The 26,157-nt window shown below is 37.8% G+C and overlaps 1 protein-coding gene across 1 annotated transcript in view; it reads right to left on the bottom strand.

The window, feature by feature from the left end:
- The window catches only part of PALS2 (protein associated with LIN7 2, MAGUK p55 family member), a 51,811-nt gene that overhangs the window by 24,593 nt on the left and 1,061 nt on the right, over window positions 1–26,157 (bottom strand). The window lies entirely within an intron of this gene.

Below are 26,157 nucleotides of genomic sequence, written 5' to 3'. Positions count from 1 at the left end.
GTCATATATGCAGGCTCAATTAGACACACGCATAGGTGTACCAACAAAATCTCCTGTTGAGATCCCAAATAACCTCAGAAGCCTTGGAATAACCAGTGCTCTGCAATGCTCTGCATGTTGCAGAGAAGTATATATCAAGAGAATTAGAAAAGCCTATATACCCCTTCTCCCACACAGGAATTTACCCTTAACTTTCCTCATTGCTTTATAATGAAAGCTATTATGAAACTTACACAGTAACAGAACAAATGGCATTTTTCAACACCTACTTTCTGATTGCAATTCTTCCTAGAAAATTCCATCTGAAGAAAAAAAAAATCTGGCCATTCTTGCTGTTAAGTGGAACTGACTTTTCAACAAGCAAATCAACTCATGTGCCACATATAAACTACAACAGTGCATGCCAAAAGCCCTGCGTTATTTTAAATGTTATAACCACACTTTTTGTTCCAAAAAAGTGAATTTTCTGTGAAACCATGAGTAGGAGGGAAAATACCACTTCATACTTTCAGATTTTGAAGCAGCATTATTTCTCCTTTGTAGAAGACAAAGTCCTGTCAGCAATCACACATTACATAAAGTCATGAAATTACCGTGTAAACAATCCACAACTTCCCCAGACTAGGTATATCCTACATCCTGACTAGTTCAACTGCAGATGCAACTGCCTTCTTTCACATTTTCTCAATTCCCAGTTTCAGACTCATAAGTTTTAATGTAGTCATGCAAGCTGTAATATCTGCAGAAGCAGGCAGATGTTTCTGGCCAATTTACATCACAGGTGCTGCATAATAATGCAAGTGTTAGAATAATAAGCTTTCTTTACATTTTTAACAGTTATGTACATTCTTTTGGAGGGATTTCAGGTCAGTACCTTTTCTCCTATAAATAATCAGAGAAAATGTAAAGCTTCCTTGAACAGTATGCATCTCAACTACCAGCTGCAATTCCAGCATTTGATGGTGATAAAAACATCTGTAATAAACACATTCTTCATATTATCTCCATTATAATATCCTGGTTTTTAGTTAGCCTTTCAGAATTCTGCCTTAGATCAAATTTAAAAATATAGTCCCTACATAAAATCGTCATCATCAACAAGAAAATGTTAAGAACAACATTAAGCTTCAGAACCATGTCTTCATGCAAGTAGAGCGGGTATTTTCAAATTGATATTTTATTTAATAACAGTTTCACAAACATCTAGCATCAGATCTCCTAAAGTAAATTTCAGCATTCTTAGAAAACAGCAACCAGCTTTATCAACGTGCAGAGCTCAAGAAATTCACAAAGGCAGACACTGCATTACAGGCCATCAAAACCACAACAGCTGTTCTCAGAAACAGCTTCCTATAGTTGTGTGTTGGTTGCCTTCTCTCATGGCACAACCATCATGGCAAGAGCTATAAAAAATGTTGCCTCAACATCAGAAAGCAAATCAAAAAGACAGGATAAAGCACCTTTACTCATCCTGTCTTGTTTACTGTTTGAACACAATATGAGGCTCAATATTGCCTCAGCGTAGACAGTTCCTCATCTTAAAGGGAAGATCTTTCTAAGCAGTTGAATAAAAATTAATATCTTTAAGTACCCCTTTATTTTAACCAGTTACAATGTTAAGCATAAAAAAATTAGCACGAGAGAAAGATTAAGCTTCAACAGTCTTTGCACCTGTTACCTAGCACATGGTGGGCAGAGGAACATTTATATGCTTCACCATGTTTCACTTCTTTACACTCGCCTGGAAAGAAATTCAGAACATGATCAAATATTATTTGCCAAAAAATCATTGAGAGCATATTCCAACAGGAATTATGTCTGCTGGTTTATTTAAAAAGAATAGGCCACAAATAAATGCGTGCTTGTTTTGAGGGACTAGACAAAATATTTTTATCTGTGTTTTATGTGCATTATACACATCATGGGCCACTTTCAAATATAGTTCCTGTTTAATGTGAAAAGCTGGTATTTGCTCACATGTGAGAATAGCTTTGAAAGTCTAAGCAATACACTGACTACATATGCCTTAGATATTCATACATGTACTTTCAAACAATTTGATTTATCTAAAGACTAAGGGCAGAGGTAGGAGGAGGGGAAGACACTTTGGGAAATGTATTATTGAAGCTCTTCTTGTGTATCTATTCAAGAGGCTTTTGTTTATTCATTTCTAGTGGAAGAAATAGACAACAAACAATAGGAGATACTTTGTTTCCAGGTTTACTTAGAATGATCTTTCACAATAATGTAGATACACATGGAATTTCAAGCAGCACTCTTTTAAACAATTTCACTTTTTTCTTTCTAGGGGTAAGGCTACCTTAACTTTCAGAAAAGTATCTTATCTTATTCCTGAGCAGCAGGAATGAAAGCTGAAGATGAAAGTACTTACGTAGGAAAGTTTTACTTAAAAGATCAGGTCCTACCAAGCAAGAAACAGATGGAACTGAGGAGTTTTGAGACTACCAAATCTAAATATCCCATAGAAAAATTGCCTTTTGAGTCGCACATCTCTTTTGTGGTCAATCTGCCCTTGAAATGTGGATAGAAGTTACTCACTGGGGGGTAGAAAGCCCTGTAGAACTTACATTTAAATCAGGCATGCTGCAGAACTAAGAACTACATGAACAAATAAATGAGGTTGTCAGAAATGCTCCTTATTGTTGGGTACTTTGGTGTACAATAAAAAGGAAATGCATGCTTTTTCTTCAGTGGAAAACTAATTGGGTCTCTCTTCCCTCTCTTGTCCCATCTTTTACAGGAAAATAGTAAGAACATACTGACTTTGAGAGCTGTACCATTCACCTCCCTCTCTCTCAGAAGACAAGCCTGTTTCTATATTCAAAGACCCATCTGGGGAAAACTTTAAACTCTCATCACAACACATAAGGATTTTGTGAGGACACCATGAGATAGGCATGGCTGACTGCAATGGTTAACAAAACCACTTAGGAACACACACATATTATATGAAACACACTGACAACAGCCTCCAGACTGGAGGAGCTGGGCAACAGAAACAGACTCTCAGTTGAGGCAGGGTGCTGAAATAAAGGGATTCTTAGGAAATGCTGACAACAGAACTGAGTCTGAGCTGGAACTCGTAAGAGAAAATGAGATTACAATGGGCCCCTCTCCACTCCAGCCCCCGGCTCTCATGACAGGGAATACACACAAAATTAATTTCCACAGTCAATTTTCAAAGAACATCTTCATAACTGCAGCAAGTTTAAAGCCTCAAGCAAGACTCAGCAGGAACATACTGGTCTGCTGTGTATATGCACTGAACAATTTATTCCTACTACACATATGACCCCACATTCAGTGAAACTAGTTTGTCATTTGAACCCCATTTCAAAATGGGGAAAAGGGTCAAAGATATGTTAATTGATCTCTGTGGCAAATAGCATGCATCCTGAGGTGTAGGAATACAGAAATCCCACTTCCTAGTGCAAAATTTACTAACCCGAATTAAATCCTCCTAATTCCCACAGAGTTCTTCAGACAAACAAAGGATGTTTCAAAGGGTTACACCCCATACCTTACAACAGTAAGTTCAGATCAAACAGACATAAAAGATAGCCTGATAATTCTTTTTGTCTTGTAATTGTAAGAAAAATACAGGTTTTCATCAAGCCCTCAGCTGTGATTCTTCTACCAAATTTGCTTTTATTCTTTCTTTCAGCACCTAATTCTTGTCTACATTAATTCTACGTAGGAGAAAGAGAAAGCATACATTTAAATAAATTTTCCAGATTTGCAGACAGAAGACAAATGTGTCACTCACTAGGGAAAATTAAAGCTTTTCAGAGTGAGTATCTTGCACAGATTTTTTTTTAGCTCAGTTTCATTTTATTAGTCTCCAAGCTTACAAAATAACAGGAATGAAAAGAAAATTATGTATAATATATTTAAATAAACATGCATATTTATCTCCACATGGTCTACTCATCTGGATAGAAAGTTATAATAAATACCTCAAGGACTACTGGAGAGGCAGGTACTCCACACCAAGTCTAAAAAGTTCGATTAAAATCTTGTCACATACATAGACTTCAGAAATAACTTCTTGTGTGATTTAAAACCTTTTCAAAAGGGATATATTGAAGTTTCACAAGACACACAATAAGCTCAGACAAAAGAAGATTAATTTGTAACTTTGCCAGCCTTAACCAATGACAACATAACCTTTACCCATTCATGTTTAAGGTTTCTAAATAAAGAACATCATGCTTAAATAAAAGGCAAAGGAAAAAAAAAAAGCTTTTTTTTTGTTGGCCACTTCTCTCCCCAGTCATAAATTATAGCACTTTTGGCGGTCTAGGACAGAGAAAGGGAGTACCTATGAACAAGTTAACATTGTGAAAATATTTCACAAGTTCATTCACAAACAGGTTATTGACCAAGAATACATGAAAGACTGATTAAGCTGTCTTACTACTGCTAGAGTAAGTTTCAGAAGCCATATTTTAAGACAAAAGTCTCTGGGGAAGCACTGTGCAGTGAGCACATACAACATCATGTTTGTGTTTTCACAGGCAGCAGCTGCACGCACTGAGCAGGATCACTCTCCGAACAGCTCCAGAGCAGTTCAGCCCCGTGCTCCTCTGCACATCAGTCACCTACTCCACACAGGCTGCTGCCTGCAGCAGGGAGCAGTGACACTCAAACACCCCCACACACACTTTGCACCTCCTATTTGACAGACACTGCCAAGCAGGGAGTGCTGGGCCAGCCCTGGACAGCCACCTTAACTCAAATATTCCTGGACAGCATTCCATTGTAGCACCACTCAGGCACCTTTTTCTAAAAAGAACCCCTCCCTCAGGCAGTAAACACAGCAGATCTCCTCTAAAAAGACAGTAAGATTGATTAATGAAGAAAGCTGTTGTCTGCAGCATGAACACTTTACCAACTGCAGAATCACATATGGCAATGAATTTTTAAAGGAAGAAGGAAAAGTCTAATTGATAAGAAAGAATGTTCCTCTGGAGATTCAAATTCTGCTCACTGAATTTCTGCACATTGGAAAGAAATAACATAAGTGCTTAGAAAAGTTTATTAATTTTTTTTAACTTTATTTTCTCCAAGTCTACCGGCAAGCCAAGATGGAGCTATTTTAACATACCTATAAATAGAATCTCAAGCAGTTTCAATCCTTATCAAACGTGGCTCAACTATATCTTTCATGCCCATTTTTCATGACTGTGAAGGTCACAAAAGCTATAGGGAAGAGCCAACAACCCTTTCCCAGCTTGAACACTGCAGACATACTTCTTTCAGGCTGCGAAGTTTGTCTAAAAAAAGACGAAGCACAAATTTTCTGACGAACAGATGGACCTCACAGCTGCATCTTTTGGGGGAAAAAAAAGAGCACTATTTAAAAATTAACTCAGCAAAGATAAAAAGGGAACAAAACATCAGAACTCCCAAACCAGCAGAATTAAAAGGTTAAGTCTTATTTAAATACATATATCATGACCAACAAGATATTGAGGACAGATACACTAAAATCTAGTATTAAGGAAATTATGTCAGACTTCTCTTTCTTAAAAGTATTGCCAAGAAAAATATTTCATAAAGCTCAAGGGTAATTAACTCGATGCTCACTAACTAAGCTTGATGCTTTGAAGATAAGCCTATATAAGTGTTGGGTATTACCAAGTTTTCTGACTTTTTTAATTAGAGGAAGAATGATGCAAGCTTCCAGCACAGAAATGAGTAAGTGATGAAGGACATACATGCACACACCAGACAAGTATACAGAAAATAAATCTTCAAGCGCCATACAGCACAAACCAAAGCATGTACAAGCAAGTCAACTATAAGTTTTTTAAAAGGCTGAATTTTAATTCTTTTCTTTTTTTGTGTGTTTTCAGTTTTTAGCTACAGCTATTAGGGAAGTATACATTAATGTCATGTAAAGACTACTGTACTTTAAACGAATACTAGGACATGCCCCAAGAGAAATTTCAATTTTGGTGAAGAAAGACTGTACTACCCTTAGTTCCTCAACTACTTTAGTAGTTCAGGCACTTGAGAAGACATTAAAACAGGTTTTTATGTGAAGAAGGAACATTCTGAGGATAGGCAGCCTAAGATACTACTTTGTATTCAAAAGTTACATCAGAAATTCAACTAAGTTTCAGAATGTATCCTGTACTCCACTCAAGTTATACAACAGGCTGAGCTTACTGCACATATCCTTCATTCTCCCCGGTATTCTGCAAACAGTAACTGGATGAAGAAACTTGCATTCTCTGCAGTACCTCTGGTAGTAAATGCCAGTATTTATGAAGTCTAAAATGCCAGCAAAAGAGATGCAACAACCTAAGTACAGCTTTTGAAGTATTGCTTTCTCTAATGTGCACTCTTCCAAATGAATCAAAGCTTTGTATCTGCATTTCTGCCACAGGACTCAGTATTATTTATCTGTTGCAGTACGACAGACCCTGGAGAAAGCAGAACTGAAAAAATACTAACATAAGTAAAGATGACAGTTATATAGCACAGGAAGAAGTTACAAACAAACAAACAAACAAACCAACCCAAACAAATGCAAGAATCAGTTCACTGTACCACTTTTCTTGAGGGGAAGCCATGCAGAACCATCTATAGTTTTATCCCATTCAAAAATTCAGTCAAAAGGCAAGTGAAAATCAATTAAGACTTCTTCCTCAATTAGATCTCTTCTTCACACAAGTAAAAAAATTAGACCCGAAGAGAAAATAATGAACACCCTTCCAAAGGGAAAGCAGACTTCCACTCCAAGAACATGTTTTCATCTTGTTGCTGGTCCCCAGTCAACACTGTCATAGTGGATAAGGCAAGTCACATGTTGTGCCCCACTTCTGAGACCAGGCACCCCAGCAGCAACTGGTCCAAGCTCAGCCATCAGAATCTTTTTCCAACTATTTGCACTTTCATCTAGAGCACTGGATATGCATTTTCTCAAATAAAGCTAAAATTCACAAGGATTGTAATGTACTCTACTGTCAGTGTAAATGTCATGGTTCAGAACATTAGTTACAGACCTGTTCTGCAGCACGGTTTCTGCAGGCCTGCAAAAAGACAAAGTACTTCTAATAAACAAAATTAGTTACTCCAGTGTAACAAGGTAACAACACTGCACCTCCAGAGACCCAATATGAATCAGATTACCAGATATGAGGTTGTTCCACTGCAGCTTGCATCTCAGGGGTGTCTGCAGGCACCTGATCACTCAGGAGTGTCAGGAGGATATCATTAAAAACAATCCACACTTCAGACAGCTGGACATTTCCTTAATCTTGGTTAATAGGAAATCTAGATTAAACAATTCTTTCTGGTCTCTATTCTTAATCCAATTTTGTTTTTACATCCAGCAAGCAATGTCTCAGTTTTCATTACTCAAACATAAACAGGGCAATTTTCTGCCCTTTTGAAGACTTCTCCTCTCCTATATTGACTGGGAAAGAAGCAAGCCTGGAATAGCTGCCCTGCACCTCTTCCAGTCTGCACCATTTTTCAATATAGACAGTCAGAAGTGTGGAAAATGTATCAGACAAGACTCTTGTGAGTGCCTTGCACTACACCATTAATACTTCCCTCTCTAATGATACAGAGAGATAATGAGATCTATTTTGACCTTCTTACAATTACATCATACTGCCAGCACAATCTACCGGTCTGTCACAAAACAGTACAAAGGATCACTTTTAAACTTCACTCTCCTCCAAAATTAAAAACTGTAGCTGAACAAAATGTCCTCTTTCTTCAATGAAAACACTACATGTATATGTTGTCCCACTGCTACTACTCTAGGTTTCCAATTAGTTTTTGGCATTTTGTTTTTGGTCCTCTTTTGCTTTAGTGAAAAAGCTTAGACAAGGAAATGCACCAGAAACCACATATCATCCAGACACTACTGTTGCTTTTAACACCAACTTCCTTTTACAGCTTCAAGTGTAGGAGACACACAAGAGTTCTAACAATTAAGAATTTTATGATGAAGAGTTTTGATATCAAGTGAAGTAATATATGCAGTAATAATGCTGTATCATAATACATTCTCAGAGTTATTTTATATCAACAGCAGAATGTTTTTTTAAATGAAAGCATCCAAACTCAGCACTTTCCAAATCTGATTGCTCCATTATGATTCAACCTCTTAAAAAACTACACCTCCGCCCTTTTAACAATCACACCCATATGTCAGCATTTCATGCATGCACTGTTTCAGGACTCTGCTACTGTGAAGTACTTACTGAATTATTCCTTCCAAGCTAAAACACTGGAGTTATTTAAATTATATCTATACCAGTGCAGCCTAAAAATATGTTTGAGGTTCCACTATGGATGCTACACAGCATTTGAAAATAGCTTAATAAATTTATATGCAGAAAACAGAAATGCAAGACAGCTTTTAGGAGCACAAAATAAGTTAAAGCACTTTAGAAAATATTTAGACTATGTCAACATATTATTTAACAAAAAAGAAAAAAATATATTTAATTATACTATTATTATATCTGGTCCATTTTTCTATAGAAAGGAAAAGACCCACCATGAAATGCTTCCATAGGGAAGTCTTCAGTTAATTCAGAGTCTAGTTAATTTCTCTCAATTTTCTACTGCATCACAGCCTGAAGGCCAAAAAAATTTAGGACAGGAGTGAATCTGCAAAATTTATAACTTTTAAATGAAATTATCTCTGTCCCAGTACCTCAGTTTTCAATTTTACATGATCACCTAGTACATTTTCCAAAAATTTCACTTGAAGATCATCCCTAGACTCCAATGTTCCCACTTCAACTAAACTAATCTCTCTCATGCACACATCCCCATTTCTGCCCAAACAAACTTATTAGGAAGCAGTAAAAGCAATTCAATAAATTAATGATGTTAATTTAGTTAATTAAGTTAGGGGGACTTGCAACAGGAAAATAAAACAGCATTTACTTCACTAACCTTGTCATATGACACAGTTCTTGCTTATTTTAAGGACACAGCTAAAGCTTTACCAACAAAGAAAATTTCCAAAACAGAGCTGGAATGTTAGTAGTGATGCAGTGGATAGAAAATGGCTTTTTCAAATTTGTTTGCTGAATAACACTGCATATGTTTCTAAATAGTGAAAAATATCACATAAAACCTTTGTGTTTTAATAAATAAATGGCAGAGTATGGCACGTTAAAGGCTTGACCTTCAGGAATGCTCAAAATACATCTCTGTCACTTCTCAAGTGAAGAGACTCCATTCTAAGCCTTTCTTTCAATTCAATGCAGTCAAGATTTACACAATTGTCTGTTCATTACCCTCAACAGTTTAGTTCCTTTAGTCCTTTTTAAGAGTATGTTCAAGAACCCTGGAACAGGAATAAAAAAACCAGATTGACACTTGTATTTTGAAGGGAACTGAAAAACTTTATGAAGCAAGTCACACTGCCCTTAGTCATGTGTTTTACCTCCTTGACTACTTCCCCACATTATGTTATCAGGATATATTCATGATTGCAAATGTTAAATGAAAAGTGGGAAATCTGATTTCAATTTAAGAATATCTAGGCACAATAGCATCAGGAAAAATTCATTTCTAGTGGTCTTGGGGCAGCTTGGAGTAAGAACTACATGTTTTTAAGGAAACTGCCACCTTGAATGCTCTCTGATGAACCTTCACTTTAAAGTGAATTTCCAAGTTACTGCAGTAAACCCAGAATGACAGTGTTCTGTGTTGTATAAGGTGGGTACAGGCAGTGAAACAGCAAAGGGTATCTTCAAAACTGTATGTGATGCATACTGACATGTCTGAAATTTTCTGCTCCATTTCCTCAGAATACCAAGTTTGGTTTCATTAAGTTTTGCTAAGAACTTCTGAATCTTCAGTCACGTACCCCACCACAACAACTGAAGCAAAACTAGAGAGCTTTTCAGAAAATTTTGCACAATTTTCAGCTCAAGTGTTTTGGGATTTTTTGTTTGTTCATTTGTTTCAGGGCTTGGTTTCTGTTTTTGATTTGTTGTTTTTGAGTTTTTTGGGTTGTTTTTTTTTTCGGGGGGCAGGGGGCTAGTTGGTTTTTCTTCCAAAAGAAGCACTGGCAAATGCAAAGACAGCTGAACTTTTCTTCTTCTACAGTTCACATCACTGCAAAACTCAGTGAAGAATAATATCTGTCAAGGCTTTTTATCATTTTCTGAGACAGGCAAATTACTGAGAAAGGTAAATCTGAAAGCAGTGATGTTTGAAACAACATCTTTTACTGATATGACATCATCTTTTTTATAATGGCTTCTCTTGTAAAAATAAGACCATAATGGAACTTCGCTTTCTGACTGCATCTGAGCCGTGAGAAAGTTTACAGAGAGTAAAAAAAAATTGTAAGATAATGTATTTCTTGACTTCAAACTGCAATTGCTGTTTCTTAAAAGCAATTCATACACATCTTCATACACTAACTCTCTTCAAACCTATTTATGATGAAACAAAAACAGCCACATTATCTTAGTTTTCACTCAAGTCGTTTGTTCTGTTGTTTCACACACTGCATAGAGGTCTCAGAGAAAGGCAGTGGGAGGAGAAAAGAGAGGGAGAGAGGGGAGACAACGAGTACAAGCAAGTACTAGTACAACCCTTATAAGGTTTTGACTATAAAACCTCTCAGATTTGCACAAATTTTAAGGCCCAGTTACCTGGGTATCATTAGCCAAAACCACTTCAAATGGCATCCACAGAAAAGGAGAGGATTCCCAAAATAGCCTACTGAAGTCCTCCCATGTACTATCAAAAATGCTAGGTTAGGGACAACGAGTCTCTGTCCCCAGCCCTGGAATTTCACTGCAATTGATAAATAATAATTCCATGTTTCACCTTTTCCTCAAGGTTTTGTGAAGTCCAGGTCCTGATCTGGAAAAGAGTAATTGCTTTGCCAACCACCTTCAGCGGGGCAGTTGAAAGGACTGTCTCATCACATCAAATGAGCTCTTAGAGCAGTCAGTCCCATCCATGGCTGCTTCTGCTTATCTTACTCCCCACTGAATTCCTCTTTCCCTGAAGAGTACTGGGCCTGAGAACAATATAAAAAGAGAACAATGTAACCTCCTATGGATAAATTGGTTCTTTGGACACTAGTTTTAAGATTGTGGAATCATTCAACATGAAATTACCTTCAAGTTCCCAAGAAAACTTGAACGGGTGAAGATTTCTTTCTCCATAACTTTCTGGGTTTTACAAGGTCAAAACCCCATTGTTGTCAGCACTTGTGAATGTCATTTAAAAAAACCCCAAGTCCTATCTCTGTAGACAGGTTGTACAGCATACAAGGTAGTAAGAAATAGATGAAGTAGTCATGGTCTCCTACAAACTTGACACTATAGTGAAATGGCCCCACTCTTCCTCAGGATTTTGAAAGGTCTGAAACAGAAGAGTCTAGGAATGCATTTTCAGAAGCATAAATTCCCATTTGCAGAAAGAAAATCAACCTGTTTACTTCTTTTTTTGAATAATCATCTCTATTTCTTTCACTTTTCACTACACTTTTCTTGAAGACCAGTCCAATACCCACACAGAATTATGATTCTGTTTCAACTTCTCATAAACCCTGTCTACTAACATGGCCCCCAGAAGACCTGCACACATTCCACTTGCCATGTGGTAAAGTCCTAGCCTCAGGACAGAACCTGGTTGACTATTTCCTCTCAAAGAACAGCTGGTACTTTTAAGCAGCCCAGGCTTGCACTTCCCTAAGCCAACAGATCCTGATACCTCAGCCACATGCATCCTAAGAGTCAGCTACACATGTGTGCAAAGTTGTAAGGACTGCTGGACTGTAAGGACACATGCTGGACTTTAGCTTGCTTTTTGGTCCAGTCAGGAATGGTAAACAGCTTGAAGAAACACATCTAATAAAGTAAACCACATGCAGGTAGACTCCCAAACACCTGTCCCTGGACAGATCCAGTGGCAAACTAAAAAAGGCACCAGCCCAGCAGCCTGGTAAGCACTTACTGGATTGCTGGTCCAACCTACTGGCATTAGTTTGTACACTGAGAGATCCTTTAGAAGCATCAGATCATCATGTCAAAACTTCCTTTGGAATACTCAGTCTGGAAGAAACCTCAGCAGTACTAAGGCCATATTGCTTGGAAAGGGACTTTTTCATTTTATTAGTATCCTTTCCCTAAATCAAGCTTACTGATGGCACCCAGTATTCCTCTACAGTAACTTGTCATGGTTACAGCAGTCACATTTGATCCTATAAGAAAGAATTTGTGTTCAATGACTGAAGCATTTGAAACATGAAAGAAGCTTTCTCAGCTGTAGAAAACCTGGCAGAGATTCTGTTTTTCCAGTGTCAGGATTTAAATACCACATCACTTCTCAGCTTAAGTTTTCAGACCCAGACAAGCCAACTTCCACACAGAAGGAATCAACACTTGTTTTTTAATACTAGAGTGACTACTTTGAATGAGCTCCTGCCAGTAGTTCAAAAAAGAAGCCAAGTCTCTGTATTGAAAAAATCTTTTCACAAATTAATTACCATGCCTCTGTCCAGAACAATGGACATCAAAGGCTATGAAGGATAAAGATTCAATCAGGCATGCATTACATTGGCTCAACATAGGATTAAATTATGGCTGAAAGGGTAGAAAATTAAATAGTCTCCTGATAATTTTTTTATATACACTCTAAGTACTTGAAATCCACTATACAGTTACATAAATTTTACATGTGCTCAAAACCATGATCTTCCTGTGCTTAATAAATGAATTGTTAGCATGTTAAACAAGTTAAAACAGAGGACACCAAGAAGACCTGCAATTTCCTAGTCTCCTATGCCAACCAGAAACGTAAACATGAAGAGAAAGATTCTCATCCATGCTAAATACCAACAAGATAGTGCAGAACCCTTCCCCTAAAAGATTTTTACCAAAGACTTACACTGTTCATCATTTTTTTCTAATTCTTTAAATAAAGTCCATCACTCTGCAGGCAGTTCTTGTTCCAGAGAGATACACCAAACAGGCAACTTTTTGTGAGAAAGAAACACTTACACAGTGCTTTATGTGCACACATCAGATCCCTCATTTTATATTACTGGGAAGACTATCTTAAGTACAAGACTGAATAAAATGAGTAAATCAGTATAGTAATTCTACCAGTCTTGCTCTGTAGTTCTGGGGCTTTCCAAGAACAGGTGAATACAGATTTTTCTGTATGACACATACAGAAAAACAATGCAAAGACTGATGAAATGACAAGTTTAAAGCACAGCACAAATCTGCTTCACGCAGCAGAGCTGCAAGACTACCATAAATTTGAAGCATGGAAATATCACTACAACTGCATCCCAAACAGTCTTGCTTTCAAACATTTTTACTTGAATCTACTGTGCTAACAGCAGAGCAAAGCCATGCAATACAGAGTGTCCTATGGCTTTCAAGATTCCATAAAAGACACACACATATTATAACAGCATCCCGAACAAATTCACAGACACAGCACTTCCAACACCATGTGCAAATAATCCTCTATAAAAACTCACTGACTTTAATCTTTTGAAGACTTTTGTCGAATTATATTTTGGGAGGGGTAGAAAATATATTTCAGTGAGTTTAATCACCGCAAAGATGCATAAATTCAAGATCATCTTAGTGTCAGATTATCTCTTGTGGGTTTTTTGCAGACATCATACCAGCTATCAGAACACAGGCCTGCACACATACCCTAACATCAGAGTTCAACTCATTTAGCCAAATATCCTACCATATACAGAGAAGTTGGTCATCTCTACAACACAGACATCAACATAAAGTTTTGATTGAGAGCTAGAAGTCCTGAACACCTATTTAATACTGGATTATTTGAAAATTTATCTAATAAAAGGGGAAAAAATGGCTGGAAAGTAGGCAACACAATATGAACTTAGAAAAACTAGATACAGCAAAAGAAGTAGCTCAGTAGGAAAAAGAAAAAAATGTAAAATGTCTTATATATTCCAGCTAACGGCCCAGAAAACCACACCTTGTCTGTGATTTTTGTTAGCACTACCACATGGTGCTTACACAATGTTTAAATGGAACTGTCACCTGCTCCACCTGTCTCCATGCACACAGACTGGCACTTCTGCCTGGAGGATGACATGATGCTTCCTCATTGATGTGAAAGACAGAGAGGTTCACAATGCTGAATCCCTCACTGAACCCCTCTTTCAGCCTGCTGCCTTTAAAAAAGTTGGTTAGACAATATTCCAGAGAAGTAGAATTTGCCAAAATATTACTGAAAAAGTTTTAAGAGTAAGTTCAGCTGCAAGCAGGTAACCAGCCTCAGTGACTTCAAAGTTAAGGCATCTGTTAAAGCTGGTTTGGGAATTATGTCAAAAAGAACAAAAAGGAAGTGACCTACTTGAATGAAAGACTCATTCAGAGGTTTATATGTTCAGATCCCCTCAAAACAGGCTGACGAGAGGTATTTGCATATATTTCCTTAAGTACAAACTGTGAAATGTCACACAGTATAACTCTTAATTAATCCATTAGGTTCGTACAGACTCAAGATTTTTCCACTATCTTTCTATTCACCACCTATTTCTGTTCACACAAGAAAGTACCCCTTCTGTTTCCTAAGTATACCCAAATGTTTAAAAAAACAGAGTGGAGACTAAAACCAAAATGGCAGCTTAGCTGCAAAAAAGGAATGAGTAGCTTGAACAAAAGCAACCTGTGCTATATACATTCAGAGATCTTTCTAACACGTTTAAATTCCAATTTAAAATACGATAGCCAAAATCTCAAGAGTCTCCTTATGATTCTTCACTTATTTTTGCCTTTCTTCATCCTTTTAATTTACTCAGAAGCTGCCTATGAACTCTAAAAACAACATAACAAAGCTTTAGCAGGATTCTAATTTTGGTCACAGATAACTAAACAGAGCAAGTCTAGATAATATTAGCTGAGATTTATGATCCATTCAACATCTTCAGATGCACAAGAGTATTTTTGGGCATCACTTGGAAAGACAATATTCAATGTACAGCTGGTAAATTTTACTTCTTTTTTCCTCCTATTTCTATAAGAAATAAGAAGCATATTCATGCTGCACTTTTCTCAATTATTTTTCCAAAGGATCTATTTCTTCAGCAAGAGAAAACACAAGTCTGGTCAAGCCTCACTTTCAAGGTATCAAGACAATCAAATCATAGCTGGTTTTGAGAGCAGAAATTAGACAAACCTTTGTCACTTCTCTGAGCAAGATGTACCAATATTTAGAGGAAGACCAGCGCACTTGGTGCAACTCGGCCTAAGAAAGGTCAGTGAATTTTTTCAAAATTTCACATATATTGTGTTAAACATGTTCCATTTCTGTTGCATTATTACTTAACTAAATAAATAAAAAAACCCTCACATAATTATTTGTTTTACCTACCACTATCAAAATCTCTTCTCCAAAGAAGAAAGTGCACCTATAAAAGCACAGATGAAGTTCTTGGTAATGGAACTGCTCTTATTTTTATATGCTTCCCAACTTCTGTCAAGCCTGGGAGCTTCCACATTCCACTCAGGCCAAACTAGGGGTTTGTCAGTGATTGCACTTCCTATTAGAAGATAATAAGAAAGTCACCTTGAAAAAGCATTTTTTAAAACCTTTTTAGAGAACTGTATTGGGGCATTGCTTCGTTATTGCCTCTTTTACTGACAAAAGGATCAAATGTGACTTTTACCAATGAGTGAGAGGATGGCAGACTGGAAAGTAAAGGGGAAAGAGCTCTTTACATCTCTCTGAATACTTGACACCACATTTCCAGCAGGTAGTAGAAACTATATGTGTAACAATAAGCTCTTATTCTGTATGGAAATCACTGCCTGAATTCCAAGATCTGGTATCAAGCTGATTTCACTTGAAAACACATCCCCAGTTCACTGTTAACACAGGATGATCTAGAACATCTGACTCCATTCTTCTTCTTCACATCACAAGAGTGAACCAAGAAGCTTTAAAGCCATTATGTATTGCTGTAAGAATGGAAGTGTTTTCCAAGTGATACTGAATCTGCTAGCTACTAGTATTGCTAGGTACCTGTAGAATGACTGAAGTGAGCAAGAGAAACATGAGCCAGCTGCTTCAGCTTGTTCCCAATTCAGCATATAAATAAAGGGCAACGTGAAGGGGGACTTCAGGAAAGAAGTTTTTTAAGCACAGCAGTTGAGGCAGTGATGTTTCCTTATTATCTATGCATTTCCCCAGACCAGTTGAACATGCTTACAGGCACAGGATATCATACTGTCACACTCACACTAACTTAAAAGAGCATTTCTATTGCTAATTGAGAAGTCTTCCCTTTAGGTTCAGATGACCACCTTTCATCAGCACAGACATGTAAATTCAAAGGACTCAGTGACCAAACAACCCAAAATTAAAACTATTAGAATGCTGTTCATTTAACCCCAACACACTATATTTTTCAGTGTTTATTAAAAACCCACACTGAAGGCAGAAGAACCTTTAAAGCCATACCAAAATATTGGCCAAGACTAGGTCCACCTTATACAAGGTGCTTGTGCGGAAGGCAGGATGAGAAGGAACATGTCACATGGCAGCAGTCAGATTTCTGGAGATCAAGTAAATATATAAACAGGCATAAAAACTCCAGTGTTTGGAGGCTAAACATCTATTTCTGCTGTTTCACCTGGACACATCATTAGGCAGGATGGAGCAATGGCCCACCAAAGAACTACCTGTGGGTATCCTGGTCAGTCTGACATGCTTCCTAAACTAAAATATGTGTAATCATTAATCTGCTGCAAACTTGCCACCAGCTGTTACTAAAACAAGAACTAGTACTGGTTCAATCTTCACAGAAGGCTATAATTGTGCACATATCACATCTCAGTTATTAAGCACTTCAGCAAAAATCCATTGTCAATTGTTTAAAGAAACTAAACAGTAATCCAATCCAAGGATAAGAGTTTCTCATGTTGAATCAAACAGATCTCCAGTGCACCCTAGCAATTTATGTATAAATACTAGTCCATTAAGAAGTTGAAATGGAAGCAGCCTGAATGGTAAAAGCACCCAACACAAATTACATAAACAACCCACAACCTAATTTAATTTTAGAAAATCTTCAGGTTAAATATTAGCCAGATTCTGGGAGATTACCTAGGGAAAATGTTACGTATGCTTACTTTGTTTTTATGCTTTCCTAGACAGTTTATGGATGCTGGGCTTTCTGTTTACAGACAAGTGTACATTTTTTTAAGATACATATGTATGCATATACACCCACACACATCTTAACACACATATATAAAAAAGTACATTTTATTAAAAATTCCTTATTTTTCTGTATATTTCCATACACGCATGTAGTCATGTGCATGCATACAAACAAAACAAAATATAGGTAATTTTTAAGGGCATTTAAAAGCCAGACTGCGACTACCAATCCATTACTGGTAACAACCCTGTCCAGTTCAAATAGATCAATATATACTAACATAGGGCAAGATCACATCAAACAAGAGCAAGTTCCTGAAAGGGTCTTTCTTCAAGGCCATATTAGAGAGTAGGAATCTTTTTCTTACAGGTAGTCACACCCACAGCTGCTAATGCGTACCTGGTATTTCAGGTCACCTTCCTGCATTTATACTGGCTCCCTAATGACTTGCAGAAGAACAGAGAAAGAAAAAGAGTAGCAAATGTATAATCTGTTCTCTACTCAGGGATGGACTTCCTGGAGACCTTCAAGTCTTATGCCCTCAGCATTATCAATCATTCCGCTGTGTTAGTTTTCAATCCCCTCTGCAAAGCTATCAGATCTTTTTGGAAGCTGCTAATTTGCAGGCCCAGGGCAATTACATAAGATGTTATTTTAGTCATGAACAACGCATTGAATTTTGGATTCTGCTGCTGTTGCACATTAGCACAATGAATTCTCCACTGTTTTTTGGATAATGATGTCCAGGCACTTGGGGACCATGTTATGCTTCTTTATCCCTATCTGAAAGCTGAATTTAAGGCTATCCAAACACTAATTTTTCTGGCCCCAGCTTCTTCTCATCAAGTGACAGCCATGCGTTCTGTCTTCCCGAAAATCTGCTCAGAGATAACATTAATAGGAACTCCTGATAGATTCGGCATGGTGTCAGATGCCACACTGCATGTTAGAAAAAGGAGCTGGGTGGAGGAGCTGGATGGAACTTCAGTCTGACCCAATGACAGGTCTTATTATTTGAAAACCTACTGGATTCAATGAGACCCAAGTACTTTCAGGTTTGCCATGGATTTAGATGTTAGCTACTTAGGCTGTAGGACTTCACTGACAACACAAGTTTTACCCTTTAACATTGTATTTACTTTTGCATTAGTACATAATACTCCTGCACTTTGATACCAGATGCCAACTACAGAACTTTTAACGACTGCCCCCACAGATACCCTGGCTAGTCCCGAACAGGAACAGGAAGTCATATTCTAAGACCTCAAAATACCAAAGATTTCCTTCTATTGCAAAACAGGACTGTATTATTATAAGGGTAATTTACAAATGAATCTCTGTGGTCTTCTCTCATCTACTGCTTAAGTGCATTGCAGTAAAAGTAAGTAAAATCCAAATACAAGCATGTCATTTATATAAATGTATTTGCATCCAATCGTGGTTCACAATCATCTATCGAGAGATTTGCCCTTCCTGCTGAAGTTCATGAAAAAAATAGAAAAAACATTTTCCTGACTATCTCCCCTGACTAACTCTGCTCCTCTGTTTATTTCACACTGACTGACTTTCTGTCCAAAGATTTTGTAACAGAGGTAAAAGTAGTAACTTGCTTTATTCATGAAGCTTACTGCCAGAAACTATTGGGAAGATTTCAAACCCAGAACTCTGGAAACACAGATTTAACAAAAACATTGCTCTAGCTAGACTTGGTTAAATGTCACAGTTGAAAGATTTAGTGTGCTTACTCTCTGCTTATAAAGTAAATATTTCCAGTATTTCCAAACTAAGAAACTCTGCAACTGAGACTAAATGAATACAGCATGAGCTGTATGAAGTTGAGGAGCAGAACAGATACCTACCTGAAGGATATAAAGTTACGGGTGAAAAAAAAAGTTAATGTTAACCCTTCAAATGCAAGTATTCTTAGCTTTCCCAGTCTAGTTATAAGGAAGAATGGCAAGCATTAAAAGTGATCTAAACTTTGGAGTAATTACAGAAAAATAAAACTCAAGGTATTAACTCACCCTGGAGGAAAAAACAGAGTAATCTAATTCAAACTAGTCTATGGCTGTCCAGAGAGATTACCTCCTGGAAGTACAGTAATTATATTTGTAAAGTAAAATCATTTATGCCTGGGGTAGGGAAGCCCAAGGGATTTTATTTTTTGTTATTATTTGAAGTGTGTAAAATCTTTATAGTGACATCCATAAAGAGAAAAGAGCATTGTGCACAGAAGTACACATTCTGTGTAATGGCCTTCATCACAAGTAGTAAACAGGTAAGTGTAATTGGTACAATCATATAACACTAGGTATCACATATAAACATATGTGTTGGACTTTTCTGTATAGGGCCCATACATTCTAAGCTAAGCAGCACACTGTTCTGAAACTTATTATACAAGCATTTTTTGCCAAATTTTTAATTAGACTAATCTTACAAGTCTAAAGAAAGGATTCTTAATGGTTTCACTGAATGTTCCTCTATGCAGTTTGGGGTTGTTTTTGCTAGTACCTTACAAATAAAATTACTTGGAAAAACCCAACCAAGCACTACATTCTTAGGAGCTCAAACTCGCCTAAAGTGTCTTAGTTTAACAACTCCAATTAATAGCAACACCTAATAGTACTATTCTGATAGTCTCACTGTCATATAGAAATCTCAAAACTCTCGTGGTTTTTGGAGAAACAAGGTGTGTGGTCAAACAAGGCCTAACTTCGGTCTTATCACAAAAGAGAACTCCACCAGGAGCCAGAAGTTCGTGGTTTGAACAGTTAAAAGAGACACAGTAAAACAATACCAGAAACTCGAAATCATCTATGAAGCAGTTATCTCAGAAATTTCAAATTACAACTATGCGCCTTGAGACCTTCTTCCACTTTATGACCTGCTGAACAGTCCACCCTTCTCTTTTCCATTTCCTATTCATTAGTACCAATGAAGTTCTTCCTTCTAAAGGCCCCCGTTGCTTTCCTGAACAGCATGAAATCTGAGGTAAGACTGAGAACTCTGTGCTGAACTTGGTAAGAACTACACATTTCTTTCTGCTGCTGTTTAATTAGTCTGTGCTGTTTGCAGAACTATTTGCCAAGATTTGACACAGTTAAATGTGCATGCTTCAATTCATAGCTAATAAATTTCATTCAGCAGTAAACCTGCCTGCTTCCAGGCGACAGCACAAACAGTCCCAGCAGAGACTGCAGCAATCTCCCCAACTAATAGACTGCTGGATGGGAAAGTCATTTTTTTAGCAAACTACAAGAGCAAGATTTCTAACTGAATCAATTTTTGACAACAGTGGATCTTTTTTTTTTTTTAACGAATGTAGCTACTTATTTATTAAGAAGCACCAGTTAATTCATCAGTGTACTCAGCTAAGCGAGCAGACATCCACACGACAGGAGCTGGCTTCTGTCACTCACGCCGTGCGGTGGCCCCGAGCCCATCCCAGCGCCGCTGTCCCGGTGTGGCCACTGGAGAGCGCGCTTGAGCCACCTTTCCGAGCCGACCCGCGCCTTCGGGCTCCGCACTCGGAACTTGGAAATCCTTGAACACAAAACCCTTTTCTGCCCTTTTTTAACAACAGCCAAAGACTCTTACCTTCTCACCAGTGCACACACACAGTTAACCTCCCATTCCAATAATTTCCAACAATGTCCAGATCCCTAAGACTTACCCGTTGGGAACCAGTGGTGTGTTTGTGTGGCAGACACAAGAACAGGCGGATGGATGGATGGATGGATGGATGGATGGATGGATGGATGGATGGATGGAGGGAGGGTCTTTCTTCCTACCAAATTATGTGTCAAAGACAAGAGACAGTTCAACTCTTCGGTGCTCTCACACCCCTTTCTCTTTGTGTATTTATGGCCTGTCCTCAAAACTGCCCAATTGCTTCTCCCCTCCAGCAACGGGAACATGAAGCAGACATGAGGGTTCTCAACCACCAGTCAGAGCAATTCAAGCACAGTCATCACTGCTCTGTGACCAGGTAATGTTACACAAGTGCTGATTAAAACCCAGCAACACAACTTACCAGTTTATCTTGCTTCCCAAAGCACAATGACTCAAAGGCAGCGTGTCCATTTGATCCCTATTGGGACAAGACACCTGCGACCGCAGAGCTAATGATGGACAACTCTTCTCACACAATGGGCTTACATCAAGGTTGAATTTTATCCATGCAGCAAGTGGGCCGCCCCACATAAAGCTATGAAAGAGTGAAACTAAATTCACAGAGCTGAAACCAGTGTTTCACTTGATAAATAAGCCTCAGTTGAACACTGATTTAAATACCACACATAGCAATGTACACCCAGAGTTTGTCCTCAGGGAAGATCATGTAAAACGAATGCCAACTGCAACAAGCTCCTGGAAGTTGTTAAAGTACGATGAAGATTAAATGTGTATAAAGGAGCTTCACTGGTGAGAAGTGACCGAATCAAGAACTGCTCATCCCACATTGCTGTTCCAGACCAAATTCAGTGTAGGCAGCAGAGCCCTGCCAGTAGATCTGAGAAGAGGGACTGACTGTCTGCCTGATTTGAATTCAGATGACTGAACACCCTACTGTCACACACTCCATGAACATTAAGTTTCACTTACCAACTTCTCCCTGCCTGTATGCTCTTGAATGAAGAATGTATAAACTGAACTTTCAGCTGTTAATTACAGTTCCTTCTAATGATTTGAAGAATGCATGAGAAGCTGAAAGCAGCAGTATGACTCCAGCAAAATTAATAATCAAGCAATTTCTGTGCAGCTACCTTGTCCTTTGCTACAGCACAACAGCCCACAAGACAGTAAGCCAGAATAGCTTGGAAAGGAGAAATAAACTTTTCTCTCACTTCATTTGCTAGAATACACAGTCTGTCTTCCCAAGTTTGAGAACTTCTGCTGCATAAGCAGTTTCGTCTTGCCAAAAAAGACCTCTGTAAACTTCAACAGAGGATCAGGAGTGGCATGGGGTGGAATTTTAATAAGATATGTAAAGGCTGACTTACCAACCAGCCCACTGACTTGTTTAAAAATAAATCAATATCACATAAAAAGTTGTTGACAAGTTTTACATACAAAACCTCTGACATGATCCAACAGTCAGACCTCTGAACAACTAATGAATGAACACAGAATCAAATATTTTTTTAAAATTTATCATGGAATGGATTAACATAGTCAGAATGGCTGATATATCTTTCTCTTATTCTCCTGCTGATTTACTTGAGGGCTCCCCTACCTTGTGTTACTAGTCTTAAGAAAAACTTTACCCAATCTTTTCACCCTCAGTCTATTTACCCCCAATCTACTTTCCTTCATCCTGTGTTTGGATATTTTAAAAGTATCACTTAAACTTTTCATTAATGCATATTTGACCAGTGGGTGGAGATAATAAGAAAATTAAACCCAAACTACTTCAGTAGCCACTCTTACTACAGAAGCAATATTTGGATGCCAGAGCTCTTTCAGTAAGAAGCTTAAGTAAATGATCTTAAAGTAAAAACTTAAGCTTTTTCTTACATCCTAATTTCCATTATTTCAAGAGTATCTTGACAAAATGTTTGCAATCAAAATGTGAAGGCTTAAGCTTATTTGAAATCAACAGTTGTGTCTCCACCTATTTGAAAAGTGAATTACTGAACCGCAACAGTAATTTGATCACTTTGGGATTTGCAGATGCTGCAAGAGGAGCAATGTTTTTGTGTAAGATACAAAGAATTTGTATGTGTCATGCGTCATCATGTTTCGTGTCCCTCTCCCCCAAAAAACAAGTTTATAGAAACCACTGTCATTCTCTGCGGCAAACATTTCACTGAGTCCTGACTCTCAAACAGTTCCTTGTCAGAATGTAAAACTAATCAATACTCTTAAAAACATGTATAGGAAATTTATTAAATAACACTTGTTGCTAGTAAATCTGAAATGTCATCTGATTTCAGTACCCTTCTATTTTCCATCATGGTTTTATGAGACCTGGACACTAGAATGAGTTCTTTAAGTAACTGATGTGTCAAACCCATGGAATGATTGCTCATATGAAACATCGTTAGTATGAAACACCTTTTTCTTTTAAGCCACAGACACTGAAAATAATTGAAACATGCTGATAAGAGTAGACAATATTCCATTTTTCAATTCTTACTGTTATTATTTAACAAAGGTTGTGAAATTACTGTAACTTCAAAGACTCTAACCCAAAATAGGAATGTAAATGTTTACATATGGAAGAACCCCTGTCCTAACCTCTCTTTTTTTTGTCTCTATTATTCTTGTAAGAGTGACATCAGCCATACCAACATAATTCAGGCTTGCTTTATTCTGAAAAAAAGCAATTTTAAGCCACAGGATAGCACATTACCATCACCATGCTTTGCTGTACTACAGCTTTGCTGCAGTATCACCTGAGATCCAACTGCAGATGCTTATAATGACCATGGAATCATATGAGCCCTCTAACGTTTGTGACCAGCACGTCTGTATTTCAGCCTGTCTCTTGCATGTCACTCTGAACTAAACTCACTCTTCTCCAGCACCCTCTATGAGCTTCTTCTCTTCTGGGGGACAGTAAAACAACTTTTCCCTCTCACAGACTTGCTCTTAACTCTGCCATCATATTCTATGTTCTATTTCCACACAAATAAGTCCAATAGTGTCAGTACCCCTCCAGTTGCAGGATGCTTCTAAACATTCAGGTTTTTACCACATATGCAAGGCCAACCCTTCCAGGTTTTATCCATTTTTAGTTCAAGCACAGAGCATGACAAGGCATTTTATTTTAACATATGTGATCTTTTCATCCTTTCAGATCTTGAGAGTATTATTCCTTCCACATCTGCATGGAGATTGTCACAATCCCAAGTGCATACCTGTCTCTTAAGCAAAAAGAAATTCCTCCCACTTTTTCTTCGGCATGAGGAAAGATTCACTGAGCAGTGTCCTGCACAGAAGATCAAAGGGCACTAATAATCCTGGACAATCACACCCAGTGAGAACTTTAAATCACTTGGCAGAATGTATGGGTTTAAAGCAGGACACTGAACTTTTAGAAAATGGCATTCAATCTACAATTTCTACAAACAAATATATTTAGAATTACACAAGAATTCAGGGACTGAGTCACTGTACAAAGACTCATACTAAAAACACTTTTGCTTGTCGTTTTGGTACTATAAAGCTTTCTCCAGATCCCTGACCTCTATTTCTGCACAGAGAAATACCAAACACATGGACCTAACAGCAAGCTGGAGGTCGATGCTGACTGAAGGTACTCAGTGTTTGAGGATAATGCTCTGATCACATCCTTAACAACTTAAAATAAAGCCAAATTATTTGATCGATTACTTGGTTTTCCTGCTTTTACTATGGTTAAATATCAACTAAAAATGCCAAAACTAGTAAGTCATACTGCCAAGATTTCTGTTCCTTTCTGCCTCCCTGAGGTTTACATACACACAGATTAAAAAACAGAAAAAAAGGAAAATAAAGATCAGATTTCAATTTTATGCTTTAAATAAGAAATGTCCTAAAAGTCAGGGTCTTGGAGATATTCATCCTATTAGCCTTTGTTAAGACTCTTTCATATTATTCAGGCACATTTTCATTGCTTCCTATTTTTCTTTTATTAAAAAAATCATGATTTAATAGCTTCCACTATTTTTTCAAAAGAAAGAAAAGGCACAAGAAAGAGGTAGTTCAAAAAAGGTTCAATTGCATATATGTTGCAACAGCTTTTTAATCATTATAGAGACTTAGAGTATGCAGCTGGCCCACTAACAGAGCAGCAGAACAGATACCGTTGCACAGAGCTAGTACAGTATATTTGTCAATAATTTCCATATTAATTAGTTCTCAACAAGACAAGCTGAAAGAGCAGTGATCCATACGATCTAAAACAAATGCAAGCACTCTGAGCTCTAGAAAGCTGAATATACACCCTTTTGGTTTAGATTCTATTAAAAAACAAATAAACAAAAAAACCTCGAAAACCTAAGCAACTAAATAAAAATGCAGCGATGCTACCAGCATTGTGATACCTCAGTAGTGCAGGTTTTTCATACCAATATAGATCTCAGGTAATCTATCCAGTGCAATACTTTGAGAACAAATTAAGGGTACAAGATCATAAATTCCAAGCATTTCAAGGGAGGGAAGAGGAAACTAAAGATTTCTCTGAAGAGTCCTTTAAAAATCCCATTGAAATGAGCTTGAACTAGACTCCAATTGTCAGCACTTTATTTAAGTGAGGATTTTCTCTATGTCCTTTTCAAGAAGGATTTTTTGGCAGATGTTGTATGGTCCGGCCACATGTCAAAGTGTTAAAAGCCAACCACCTCAGCAGAAATAAAAGGAAACATTATGATGCTAGTGTCAACCCAACCAGTTTAACAGACACTATCTGTTCAGAAGCAGCACGCTAAGATTTCAAAGCCTCCTCTAGTCCGACATCTATTTATAGTTGCCCAGTCTCTGTACATTTTCTCACAGCCTCTCCTCCTCTCAAAGACAAGTGGGAGAAGTTTAATGGATATAATCCTGGGCCTTGTGCCACAAGATGGCCAGGAGACCTGCAACTCTCCTCCAGCAAACCCATGTGCAGGGAGACCAGGTGCTGGGAGAAGAGACTGGTCGAACCTACGCAGCAGCTAAATACCTGGGATAAACCTTCCCCCTCTATTTTAGAAACACACACATTTTTCCTCAGCCAGCAAGTTCAGAGTAATGAACCACATCAGCATCAGAGCTTCAGCAAAAGACACCAGTCTGCTCCCTCCTCAACACCGAGCAACAGCCTAAGCCAGCTGCCTTTCAAGCCAAGACAGAAGCTATCCAAGACAGCTTTGACCCCGGACAGCAGCAATGTCATCCAAGCACCTTCCCACCTACAATTCTGCTACGGTACATTGCACCTTCCTCAAAGAAACTCAGAGGCTGCTGGCTTTTTTTCCATGCAGTCTCTACCACCCAGCCTT

The sequence above is a fragment of the Cinclus cinclus genome, chromosome 1 (genome assembly GCF_963662255.1).
Source record: "Cinclus cinclus chromosome 1, bCinCin1.1, whole genome shotgun sequence".
In the NCBI taxonomy this organism is placed as follows: Eukaryota; Metazoa; Chordata; class Aves; order Passeriformes; family Cinclidae; genus Cinclus; species Cinclus cinclus.
Note: the sequence above shows the minus strand (reverse complement) of the source record. Positions and strands in the feature narration are given on the sequence as shown.